The sequence below is a fragment of the Trichosurus vulpecula genome, chromosome 8, assembly GCF_011100635.1.
Source record: "Trichosurus vulpecula isolate mTriVul1 chromosome 8, mTriVul1.pri, whole genome shotgun sequence".
Taxonomy (NCBI): Eukaryota; Metazoa; Chordata; class Mammalia; order Diprotodontia; family Phalangeridae; genus Trichosurus; species Trichosurus vulpecula.
Genome location: NC_050580.1, coordinates 169,363,105 through 169,375,463, shown reverse-complemented (window position 1 = coordinate 169,375,463; position 12,359 = coordinate 169,363,105). Strand labels below are relative to the sequence as shown.

The following is a 12,359-nucleotide window of genomic DNA, read 5'->3' as shown; positions in this document are numbered from 1 at the left end:
CTCTCTGAGATATCTGCAAAACAATACCTCAGTGCTTTCAAGACGGTCTCCTCCAGCACAAATTTCCACTATGTACCTGGTCTTATCCAACCACCTCTCCTTAATTTGCCTTCTCAAGAATCATTTCTGCCTCTTCCTTCGACACTTTGGTGCATGAGGTGTTGAAATTTAAATGTGTAGTCCTACAAAGTGACAAATTTGTTCTACTTTATGTCTACTTGTTGTTCCCCTGGTGTGGGAGGTACGGTGAGACAGTTTAGTTTATCTGAAAAAAGATCTTAGTGGGCTACAAGATCAATGAGTCAACCAGGGTGAGGTGATAGCCAAAAAAGCTAATACTATATCAAACCACACTGAAAGGAACTGTTTACAGTAATAAGGTAACAGTCCTCTTATACTCTACCTTATCTGGAATGTAATGTTCAGATCAAGGATACTGACCAGTTGGAGAATATCCAGAGAAGGGTAACCAAGATAGGAAAAAGGGATTTGAGTCTATGCCATATGAGGAACAACTGAAGGATATAAGGATTTGGGGGTGGGGGGGGCGGGGACAAAAAGAAAACTGGAGTGTGGGGGAAAGTGCAGGGAAGATGTTGGCTCAAGTATATGATGGCAAAGTAGAAACAAGAGAATTTGGAAAGTATATATATAATGTATGTATGTATGTATACACACATATACTTGTATATGACAACATATGTATACATACATACAAATGTGTATATATACATATATACACTTGTATATGACTATAACATAATATATGTATGTATATGACTACAACATAAATAAAAGGAAAAATAAAGTGAAATGGAATGCTGTGTAATCATAACAATCAATCCTGACTGCAGAAAAGAGTTTAAGAAATGTACCTCCCTGCCCTAGCCCTACCAGATCTAAAACTATATTATAAAGCAGAAATCATTGAAACTATTTGGTACTGGCTAAGAAATAGAATGGTGGATCAGTGGAATAGATTAGGTACATAAGACAATGACTATAGTAATCCACTGTTTGATAAACCCAAAGACTCCAGCTCCTGGGATAAGAACCCATTATTTGATAAAAACTGCTAGGAGAACTGGAATATATAGTATGGCAGAAACTAGGCATAGACCAACATCTCACACCATATACCAAAATAAGGTCCAAACGGGTACATGATTTAGACATAAAGGGTGATGATATAAGCAAATTAGGAAAGCAAGGAATAAGCAAGTCAGATTGATGGAGAAGGGAAGGATTTATGACCAAATAAGAAACAGAAAACATTATGAAATGGATAATTTTGATTACATTAAATTAAAAAGCTTTTGCACAAAGAAAGCCAATGCAACCAAGATTAGAAAGGAAGTACAAAGATGGGGAAAAAACTTTTTACATCAAGTGTTTCTGATAAAAGCCTCATTTCTCAACTATATAGAGTCATCAAACTTATAAGAATACTAGTCATTCTCCAATTGATAAATGGTCAAAGGATATGAACAGGCAGTTTTCAGAAGAAGAAATTAAAACTATATATAGTCATATTAAAAAATGCTCTAAATCACTACTGATTAGAGAAATGCAAATTACAAAAACTCACAGGAACCACCTCACACCTATCAGATTGGCTTACATGACAGAAAAGGAAAATGATAAATGTTGGAGAAGATTTGGGAAAATTGGGAAACTAATGCATTGTTGGTGGGCTTGTGAAACTGATTTAACCACTCTGGAGAACAATTTGGAAGTATGCCCAAAAGGCTATAAAACTGTGCCTACTTTGACTCATCAATACCACAACTAGGTCTGTATCCCAAAAAGATCATTAAAAAATAAAAAAAAAGGATCTATTTCTACAAGAATATTTATAGCAGCTCTTTTTGTGGTGGCAAAGAATTGGAAATTGAAGGAATGCCTATCAACTGGGGAATGGCTGAACAAGTTATGATATATGAATGTAATGGAATACTATTGTGTATAAGAAATGATGAGCGGGCAGTTTTCATAAAAACCTGGACTTACAAGAATTGATGCTGAGTGAATTGAGCAGAACCAGGAGAACACTATACACAGTAACAGTAACACTGTGAGATGATCAACTATGATTGACTTAGTTCTTCTCAGCAATACAATGACCCAAGACAATTCCAAAAGACTCATGACAGAAAATTCTATCCATATCCAGAGAAAGAACTACAGAGTCTGAATGCAGATTGAAGCATATTAACTTTTGAGGGGTTTTTTGTGGCTTTTCCCTTTTGTTCTGTTTCTTCTTTCACAACATGACTGATGTAGAAACGTTTCCCTGATTGCAAATATATACCTTATGTCAAATTGCTTGCCATCTTAGGGGAAAGGGGAAAGATAAGGAGTGAGAAAATTTTGGAACTCAAAATCTTACAAAAATGAATGTTGAAAATTGTCTTTACATGTAATTGGAAAAAATAAAATACTAGTTACGAAGCAAAAAAGAATAAGAAACGTACATCCCTCTGGCTGTGGAATGTTGCGTATGCTATCAGAGGTCAATTATTTTTGTTTAACTGATTGTTGTTTTTTCTGTTACAGGGTAAGGCTCTTGGAAGGAGGGGATGAGGAAGAGCGGAAGAGGGTTATTATGTCTGAAGGTGACTATAATGATAAAATATTCATACCCTAAAAAAATGTGATCAAGAGAATGTCAAACAAAATTTAAATTAAAAATACATGAAATGATATCATGTAAAAGGATTAAACTTGTTTGGTTTGACCCTAGAGGGAAGAACAAAGGGCAATGGGCAGAAGTTGGAAAGCACCCAACTTGGGTTTGTTGTCAGGGTTATAGCAATCAGAGCTATCCAAAAATTCAATGGGCTGCCCTACGAAGTGGTGGATTCTCCATCGTTGGAGGACTTTAAGCAAACCCTAGAACAGAGGCTCTTAATCAGGAGCCCATCAAGTTGGTTTTTTAAAAATAGATACATAGATAAATGTACTTCAATATAATTGGTTTTCCTGTTAATCTCATGTATTATTTTACACATTTAAAAACATCATTCTGAGAAGGGATATATATTGGAGTCATTAGACTGCAAAAGGGCCTCATGACACAATGAAAGTTAAGAACCCTTACCCTAAATGATCATTTATCTGCTCTGTTGTAGAAGGGATTCTTTTGGGGGTATGGTTTGATCTATGTCCCTTGAAGTCCTTTTACAACTCTAAAATTCTTTGATTCATCTCTAAATGCTCTTAGGATGACATGGTTTGAGTCTCATTCCAAGTTTTCTTTCGATTTGTTTTCACTTTCATTGCTTTTCACTATTTTATAAGGCAATGCTAATTGTAATAATTGAATATCTTCCTTCATAGTTTTATAGATGAGTCTGAATTCTAAACCAATGTTATCCTTGGCTACCTAACATCTCTCCACTTGGAAAGATCAAGTATTGCTTGCAATGGGGAATTCTGGGTTCTTTAGACTCCTCCTAGTGGTGATGGTTTTAAATCTTTTACATTTTTATAGAAATCATGACTATTAAGGACAATGGCTTTTTCTTTTTCCATTTCCTACTCTGAGGAATCAACGGCTAATTTGATGTTGAAGTGATTGCAACTGTTCATTGTGTCTTCTCAGCATATTTTCACCCATTCTTAAAGGGTCAGCTCAAGTCCCACCCCCTACGTAATATCTTTCTGGTGAGAAAATTTATTAAATGATTCAAAGCCCACTACTACTCATGTGCCTCACAAAAGTCAAAGACAGAAAGAAGAATTTCAGATATATCAAAATAGATATAGCACTTCATGGAAAAAAATAGCAAAGAAAGTAGGTTCTTATTAACTGGAAAATGGCTGAACAAATTGCAATATGTGAATGTAATACATTACTATTTTACTGTAAGAAAAGACAAATATGAAGAATTCAGAGAATAGGAAAACTTACATAAATTGACACACTGTGTTGAAAGTAGAATCAAAAGAATAATTATCACAATGCCTACAATAATGTAAATGAAAACAATACTGAAGGGCAAATCAAGTTCATGATGGAATAAGTTAATACAAGCTTTCAGATTCTGTGATACTGCCTTGTAAGAACATCCACCTTATGAAAAGGTTACAGTAGATAAATGGTCTAGAGTGGAAAACAAAGCTGACCACAGACGAAACCAAATCCTACCTTATAAACAAAACAGAGTGATGTGCTAGAATAATGTGGATAGTCCCTAGGAATTCACTGTACTATATATAATGGAATCTAACCTGTATTTTTGTCTTCTTTGCTCTTTCTTTCAAATCTTCCCATGTTATCTAATGTACCAAGTGAATTCTAAGGGGGAAAAAGTATATATCATAGTCTTTATTTTTTTAATTGATTTTTTTAATGACAGAAAAAATCTAAAAATTTCATTGGGGTTATGGAACATTAGTCAACAAGAAGTTATTAAATACCCAAGATGTATAGCATTATGTGAGAGAACAAAACTTGCCTTCTGTAAACTATATATCCTGAGCTAACACCTGGGAGAGTATTTCATGCTAGTCCCTACTTAGTATTTGCTGAATTGAACTGAAATGTTTTAGAAATAATAAAAATCCCTGTCTTTAAGGAACTTACAAGCTAATACAGGAAACAAGGCACAATAAATTAAAAAATATATACGATTATGGTAAATTCAAGCATGTTGACTGGGTTATGATCTTCGTAAAATGGATGAGGTTAAAGGGTTCAATTTTCTGTGACTTATAAAATAATAAGCCACATCCCTGTCTTGTTAAACTCCTGCACAAAATACGATGAAAACAAAGTTCTTAATTTTCCTTCTTTTCTGAAGGGAAATTATAGAACATAGAAGACAGGATTAGGGAAAGCCTTTGCTGACTCCAACTTTCTTTTAATCCACAAAATAGGCAGAATATACAAGTATCATCTCAAAGTAGGACTTATCATAAAATGCTCTAAAATAGGCATAGAATCATATATCTAAAAGATGGACAAGATCATATAATCCAATCCTCCCATTTTACAAATGAGGAAACTGAGGCCCTGAGAGGTTACTTGTCCAAGATCATATGAGGGAAGCAGGTAGAGAGGAAGAGGAAACAAAATCTGAATCCACTCCTTCCAACTACAAATTGTCATCTTTCCACACTGCTATGGGGTTTTTTCTGCCTAATTTATAGATACATGAAATTTAAAATAACTTGAAAACTATGACTTTAATTATGAACAAAATACACAGCATAATCAAACCACAATTAACTATAATCTTGGCTGGAATCCAGTTTCTAAGGAAAAGTATCAATTCAACAGAAAACAAGTTCATCCCTTAAGTCCCAGAAAAAAAAAAAAAAAACCTTTTAGGACATTACAGATTCAAACCCAAGCTCCTACTTTTTAACTATTATACAATAATCATTATATTTAGAAAGATTTGTCTGACTGATATACTACAAAAATCCAGAATCAAAGATTCAGTTATTTAGGAAAATAGACTAATGTATTTTTTAAAAAAGACCATTTTTAAAAGATTTCCAACACATGATCAAGTAAAAAGGGTTGTCTGCTTAGTCCTCAGTCCTTCGTCAATCTCTTTTCTAAGAAACTGCTGGTTAGTTAAGGTTTTACTATAATGACCATGTTGGGTCTCAAAGAAATGTGTTGAGGAAAAATTATGCTATCTATGTATTAACTGGTTTTAAAAGAAAAGGGATATATACCCCAAATTCGTCAATTAAGCATATTATCCTGATGTATAAAAGTATTAAGCCCCAGACAGTCTAATAAATATCAAACCCAGTAGGTGTGGAAAACCCCTTGTAGTGACATAGGTCAAGAGATAAAGGTATTAGCCCTCTTACTATTTGTGCTCTGAAGAATTAAGACTAGAGTTAAACAAGAGTTTAGGTTTCTTTCTAAAATTACCTATGACTATCCATTAAGTTGAGAATCAGAAGATCTAAATCCTAGTCCCCTAGCATATGCTAATATGCTGTGTGAAATAAGGCACACAGTAGAACTAAGGCTCCTTAAGGGCAGTCTTACTTTTTTCCGGTGTCCCTAGTGCCTTATAACAGTACCTTAAACAGAGTGGTTGCTTAGTAAGTGCTTGTTGAACTGAATCCATCTCTCTGAGCTTCAAATTCTTCATTTAAGTGAATGAATTAGATTTCTCCCAGGTTATTTCTACTGCTAAGATCCTGTCAATCTATAATTCTAGGAAAAGTAGAAACTTTCTCAAAGCTAATAGCCAGTGAGCCTAAATAAATGTACATCCTGGCCCATCAATCACTGAATTATTATGTGAATGGACTAAGTTTTATCAACAATATTTATTAAACACCCACTGTTTTGTGTTCAGCACTATATGTAAATATATAGTTTTACTTTAAAGAACTTAAAATCTAAAAAGTATGATAAGAAATTAATAACAACTTCAAAAAATTTAACAAATACAATGTTAACTACAATACTCAGAGCTCTAACCACATTGGAAGAAATTTCCCCACTTGAAGAAGCATAGGTCTCACCCACAAGTTATCCCAGTTCTGGCTTCCTTACTCCCTTTCCAGAGTCCCCTAAATACAAGACTTCTGCATAGGACCTTAAAAAGCTCTACGGATTTAAGGATGATGAACCTAAACACGTGTCTTTTTTTTAAAGTGTGCTGGAGTTAATGAGAGGGAATTGTGCAATAATGGCGAAACTGACTAATGGGATTCTGAGCTAAGAAGTCATAGTTTTTCAATGGATCTGTCATCTCAGTTGTATTTCCTCTGTAAGTGAACAAAGTAACCCATTCAACCACACCTTCTCAACACAGTGCAATTCTTACCTACCTTCTCCTATATCTTTTTTTTTTAACATTGTATGGGTATCAAGTATAATACTCAGACTGTTCATCTCTTATCCCTACACTACTGCTTCACGACCACACCACATCTTTTTCATAGTCTTCATGGCACTTCATGTTCTAAAAGATCATGGCTAGAAATAACTTGCTATATATCGAATTATTTTGAGATTTTTTAGATTACCTTTAAAAAAACACTGTTCATGTTTAGACTAGATTATGATTAAACCACTTTTTATTCATGGGTAAAACCATTCTTTCTTGTAGAAGTGAAATCTGATATACGCTACAAGGTAATTCAAATAAACATCAACTAGATTCCACATACAACCAGACACCAGGCTTTAAAATAAAGTTCAGGCCAACCAAAATGAAATTTTGAAATCTAAATTTGTACTTCAAACATATTAAGAATTTGCCTCAAACTATAAAACTGTGCATACCCTTTGACCCAGCAAAACTATTACTAGGTCTATATCCCCAAAAGATCAAAGGAAAAGGACCTATATGTATAAAAATATTTACAGTACCTCTTTTTAAGTGGCAAAAAAATGGAAATTAAGGGGATGCCCATCAATTGGGGAACGCCTGAACAAGCTGTGGCATATGAATGTAAGAGAATACTACTGTGCTACAAGAAATGATGAGCAGACAGATTTCAGAAAAACCTGGGAAGATTTACATGAACTGATGAAAACTGAAGTGGGAAAAACCAAGAGAACATTGTATTCAATAAAAGCAATACTGTGAGAAGACCAACTGTGAATGACTTAGCTATTCTCAGCAATACAATGATCCAAGACAATGATGAAAAATGTTATCCATCTGCAGAGAAAGAACTGGAGTGTGGATGCAGACTGAAGCATACTTTTTAAACTTTATTTTTCTTGGGGGTTTTTGGGTCTGTTTTCTTTCACAACATGAATAAGGAAATGTTTTGCATGACTACACAGGTATGACCTATATCAAATTGCTTGCCTTCTCAAGTAAGGGGGAGCAGAGGGAGAGAGGGAATTTGGAACTCGAAAATTTGGAAAAATGAATGTTAAAAATTATTTTTATATGTAATTGAGAAAAATAAAATACTTAAAAAAGATTTTCCCTGGCACTATTTTATGTAATTCCTAAAAAGAGTAAAGGCCAAATGTTTCCTCTTCATGCAAAAGTAGAAGACTCAAGAGTGGGACCTTTTCTGGGTTTGTATCCTAAGGCACTATCCCTATCAACTTATCCCCACGGTGCTTAATAAATGTTTGCTGGGTTGAATAGAGTAGTACAGAACTTCAGGGCCTCAGATTAGAACTCAAAGAACACAGAATTAGTTTACTTACTACCACAAAGATGATCAAAATTCTGAAAGTCTAGTATCACAAACACTTTGTAATAGTTCATTGTGTTGTTTATTCTATTTAACTCCAAAGAAAACCAGAGGTTACTAACAGCCTAATTTCAAAGGGTAGAGACACTTCAATACATATGGTGGGTGGAGCACCGAATGAATCTATTTTTCCTTCCTGCTGTTTCCAACTCAGATCATCCTCCTGCTACTTTCCGTTTCCTATTTACTGCATTAAGACTAAAGGTTTCACCATAGAATGCAGGGTGGGGGATGATAGAATATTTGGAAGTTGCCTTGGATACTCTTTGGGGTTCTCAGAAAACTCCCACAATTGTTTCTCTTACTGAAAGAGAAATTAAAATACCAACTATGAGTTTTTCCTTGCACAAGTCACCAATCTAACTGGAGTAGCATGGATTAGTCTACCATGTCCCCATCTATGCACACCACTGTGTTCTGTATCAACATAAGATAAACAAACATTAAAATATCTGAAAGATCTCATTTATATAACTGTCTATGCAATCCAGACACACAAGTATAAGAAAGGTTTAAAGAAACTGTTGCAGTTTTAACAGATTAAGAGAATTTAGGGAAACAAATATAACCTTTCAACCACAGTCCCTCACAAATCATTTCAGTGTCATGATCAAAGAATTTGAGATTAGATAGCCAATTGACCTAACACAAAATGCCTTCTATGTTCTTAAAAAATAGACAACCCACGATTCAGATAAATAATACAGAGCTGGGAGCAGAATTTAATGAAATACAGTATACAAGCAGTGTAGGATTACCCATATTTTTAAAATCAAACTCACAAAACAGAAACTAATGTGTACTCATTTGCATTCACAAAAGGATTTTCTGCTTCAAAAAAAGTTTTAAGTTACCAAGATTCCTTTAAATATAACTATACAGATGTACTATATGTAAATATGTACTATACAGATAAGCATTCCATTTACAAAAATTCCATTTACGCACATTTTCATCACACATCATCTACAATGGAAACCTTGCACAAGCCATTTAAAGGTAATCTTCCAGCTAATTATTGTCAATTCATTTGAAAACCCTATCTTGGGTCTCTGGGCACATGCACAAATTATGTTAAACCTAGACGTCTGACTTAAAGCGACAACAACTCTAACCAGCTAGTGTGGGTCGGACCCAGGGAGCAAAATAAGGAAAGGTATTTGCGTCATGACCGTATTTTACAAGACTGATAATCCAGGATTGGCTCTTAACATGCTAAGACACTCGTAAAGTTTAAATAGTCATGCACTTAACCTATAACTTTAATAAGACAATTCTTGCCGTTCAAGGACAGTATTTGAATCTGTTTCCTTATTCATCTTTTTGAAATGGGTCTTACACCAGATATGGAACAAGGTATATTGTGAAGGTCAACTGACATTTGCATAGCCAGATCAGAGGACAGGAAACACAAGCTGAAGAAGACAGCGGAGAGGAATAATTTTTCCTTTAATTTAAATGAAAGGACTGACAACAGAAGAGCCTAATTTGTTCATCACAGACAAACGGGTATACACAGATGGGCAATGACTAAAATGATTTTAAAAACTTAAGTCGCCTTCAAATGTCTATTAAGGGGAAGACAAACTTTAGAATTGCAGGGGAAAAAAAATTCAACTGCAGTGCTCAAAACTCCCTTAAAATATCTGAAGTCACAGTACAGCATCTTTCATTCTTTGATCCCAAACTCCCCTACAGAAATTATTGACAGTTGCTGCGCCATTTTCCAGAAGACGCGGAAAAAAATTAAGTCACATAGAGTTAGTGACTTGCCAGCGAGGAGACAGCAAATCAGAGCCCCAGCCTAAAAGTTAGAGATTAGCAGGCGCCCCACTCCCTCCGCCCCCAGCAGCGGGGCCGCCCGCCCCTCCTCCGCTCAGATGTGCTCCGGCACAGGCCAATCAGCTTTGAAGCCTGGGCGAGTGGAGTGAGAGCAAGTTTGAAGGGGGGATAAGGGGGGAGCCAGTTCTCCCCAAGCCTGCAGCTTCTTCACTTTTTCCAAATTCTCTCCCCAGCCGGGCACTCTCGTCCTCGCCCTCATTTTTAGTCACAAAAACGCTTCCCTAATAACAGGTTAAACCGACACGGATTATCTCTCTGCCCTGATCACGGGAGTCTAGCAAACATCCCCCCAAGTTCCTTCTCGCCCCGCGCGGCTCCCTCGGCAGCTGCCCGATGGCCGGGCAGAGTCCTCCGGCGGCCCAAGCCCTCCGAGGTGGCCGCTCGGGGCTCGCGGTACCGCCGATCCCGTCCCAGCTTGGCTCCGGGCTCCCCTCCCCCGTCCCCCGAGGGATCGGTGCACCGGGGGTCACGGACGGGGCCTCCGAGGGGGCCTCCTAAGTCCGGGGCCCCAGCGGCGGAGCTGTCAGTAGGGCCTCCCCGCACGGGTGGGGGGGAGGGGAGAGGAGGTGGGGGGGACGCAAACAAAGAGGCCCCGCGGCGCCCGGGAGATCGGGGCCGAGGCCGCGCCCGCGCCGGCCGAACCCCCGCCGCCTATGTTCCCACGGAGGGGGCGCCGGGCTCGGAACCGGCCCGCCGAACGGGGACGGAGGGGAGGCCGGAGGAGAGAGAGGAATGGGTCCCGCCGGAGCCGGGGAGGGGGCGGCGGCCGCCACCATGTCTGCCCGCCCCTCCCCAGAAGCAGGGTGCCGAACGGACAAAGCACGGCGGCGCGGGAGGGCAGCCCCGACCGACCCCCGCCCCCCACCGACCCCCGCGGAATAAGCGGGGCCAGGAGCCCCGGAAACCCGGCGCCTTAATGCAATAAACAGGAAATCGCGGGGATGATCTGGGTTCCGGGGGAAGTGGAATTATTTTTTACCAGCGAAGAGATCAACTTCCACATCCGGTGGTAACAGGGCCCTGCACAGACCCGCACTGACCTGGAAAAGCTTCGGGAGCGGCGGCGGGGGAGCAGCGGGAGATGTTGCGGGGACCCGAGGCACCTGGTACCCGGCCGGGCTGACGCGGCCCCGCTATCAACAAAGCGCTTCAGAACCACCGGGCGCTATTTTCCGAAAATGCCGCGTCTGGTCGGCGCCCAAAATCCCCACCGAAAAGTCCCCCGTGCTTCTCGCGGAGGGACACATGGTGTGCGAGTGAGTCGAGCTCCCAGCATCCCTCCCTTCTCCCTGCCCTCGCTGAGCTCAACCTAACCTTCCCCCTCCCCTTTTTTTTTTGCTCCCCTCCCAACTCGAGTTGCCTTTCCCGTATCCTAACCCCTGACCCCGCGGGAGAGAGAGGGGATGGCGGTTCTGATATTTAACCGAGGAGAGGAAATTATGCCATTTCAAGGTTTTCTGCTACACAAAGAAACCGGCGGAATGATCTGCTCGTGATAAATACGAGTCCCGGCTGGTACTGCGCCTGCGTGCCGTGAGGGGGAGGTGGCTATTTGTCCATGTGGACGCTTGTCCCGAGCGCAGGCAGTTCCTGGTGCCTTCCCGCCTGTTTTAATTTTTCTATTAATTGAAAAAAGCAAACGACCAGCGGAGCTTCTCTGACCTTTATTTGCCTTTGATGGAACCCGAGATCCGTCTATGCCCCCATGTCCTGTGTGGTTGGAAGGGAAGTGGGGGATGGAAACGTGCACATCAGCTTAATAAGCCGGCCAACTGTGCCTAGTAGAATTCTGGGAGGCTTGGGGGGCAGGGAGAAGGGGTGTCGTGTTACTCTGAACAACCTAGGGGATTGACTTGAAGCAACCATAGTCCTAACCAGCTAGTGTGGATCGGAGCCAGAGGACAAAGCAAGGAAAAGTATTTGTATCTTGACGGTATTTTACAAAACTGAGCATCCAGGACTGGTTCTTAACATGCCAAGACACTAAGAAATCTGGCCTGAGAGGGGTTGCCTCGGCCTGACGGATGTGAAAGAAGCAGCCTTTCCTTACGCCAAAGATGCCACAAACTTAACTTTGAAGCGTTTATCCTTATTTTTCAGAGACCCCCTTGGAAAGAGGGCTTGAGCTCCAAGGTGCTGCTCTCTGCTTCACCCAATGGGTAGAAAATTCGCCTTAAGGTCAAGAAGACCCAGTTCAAGCACTGTGTGACCCTGGGCAAGTCATTTAACCTCTTGTGTTCTTCAGTTCTATACTAACTTGTAAAGCTTCCAGGATACTTATAAATCGATGAGCAGTTGCCACTCTGAATTGTTGA

The 12,359-nt window shown here is 39.4% G+C and overlaps 1 protein-coding gene across 3 annotated transcripts in view; it reads right to left on the bottom strand.

Annotated features, from left to right (window-relative positions):
* The window catches only part of GABPB1 (GA binding protein transcription factor subunit beta 1), an 80,186-nt gene extending 68,884 nt beyond the window's left edge, over positions 1 to 11,302 (bottom strand). The window contains exon 1 of one of the 3 annotated variants that reach the window (XM_036735003.1): positions 11,085 to 11,302. The gene's annotated coding sequence lies outside the window, so the exon portion shown is untranslated. The remainder of the gene's footprint in view (positions 1 to 11,084) is intronic. The other 2 variants (XM_036735006.1, XM_036735007.1) reach the window with 2 other exon arrangements.
* Between the last annotated feature and the right edge of the window lie 1,057 nt (positions 11,303 to 12,359).